The sequence below is a fragment of the Rhea pennata genome, chromosome 18 (genome assembly GCF_028389875.1).
Source record: "Rhea pennata isolate bPtePen1 chromosome 18, bPtePen1.pri, whole genome shotgun sequence".
NCBI classification, from domain to species: Eukaryota; Metazoa; Chordata; class Aves; order Rheiformes; family Rheidae; genus Rhea; species Rhea pennata.
The window spans coordinates 14,365,001-14,365,976 of NC_084680.1; the positions used below are offsets into that span (position 1 = coordinate 14,365,001).

A 976-nucleotide genomic window follows, 5' to 3' on the forward strand; every position below is an offset into this window, starting at 1 on the left:
GCGAACTCATACGAACCAATAGACTCTCAACATGGTCTGTAGCTTAGAGTGCTCACTTACTACCTCTGAACGATACTCACGCTGTAGTTTGTCTCTTTCTTATCTTTTTGCATCTTGTAATTAACTCTTTGTTTCCCTCATGAAATGTAATGTACATTGTAATCTTTTAAAAGAAATCAGGGTTGCATTTGCAACTTTTAAAGAAGCTAAAGTGGAAACATTGGGTCTTAGGTTTAACACAAAACAGTAAAACTGTTGTAAATACTGAGAAACATTTTGAATGTTCTTCATCTTGTTACTAATCCACGCAAAAAACAACAACTAATTGTAATGCATACAGACTTCAGTATTCAGTACTGTATCTCTGCCCCTGTGTGACAGGGGCCCCTTCCCTTCTCTTTTGTATTGTATGCGATTCTGAAACCGATGGAGTCATGAAAATAATTTGTGGCAGTGATTCTAATGTATTAAAACGTTTCGTGTTACTTTCTAACTGGATTACACTCTGGATTGAAGAGTCTTCCTCGTGGTAGTTATATGTAGTTTCAACATGAATAAACTTTTTGCTTTCATGATCAAACGCTGACGTAATTTCTTCCTGCTCAGTTGAAGTCAGACATGAGAGGTGAAGGCGGCTGCAAAGCGCCGGTGTTGTCCCGGGGCAGGAGCAGAGCGGTTCTTCGCGGGGAACGTGGCGGGGTGGCCGCCGCCGCACCGCGCTCCCGCTGCATCCCCGGCGCCCGCTTCTGCGCCGCGCCGCGCCAGAGCGGAAACCGGGGACGCTGAGGAAAGGGTCAGGCCTTGGGATAAAGTTAAAAAAAGCCCATCGTGTTTACTCTTAATTAGCGTCTTATTTAACATTAACTTTGAAACTATAACCCCAGCTAGCAAGTATAATTTGATTATAAAAATATTTTTCTTTATTAATAAAAGTTTTTTGGAAGGACGTATATCTATAAATGCTAATTTTAAATCT

The 976-nt window shown here is 41.3% G+C and overlaps 1 protein-coding gene across 2 annotated transcripts in view; it reads left to right on the forward strand.

Moving 5' to 3' along the window:
• Positions 1-580, forward strand: part of PBX3 (PBX homeobox 3) — a 114,650-nt gene extending 114,070 nt beyond the window's left edge. For both annotated transcript variants that reach the window (XM_062590808.1, XM_062590807.1), the window contains exon 9: positions 1-580. This exon is cut by the window's left edge and continues 1,027 nt beyond it. The gene's annotated coding sequence lies outside the window, so the exon portion shown is untranslated.
• Positions 581-976: the final 396 nt, after the last annotated feature.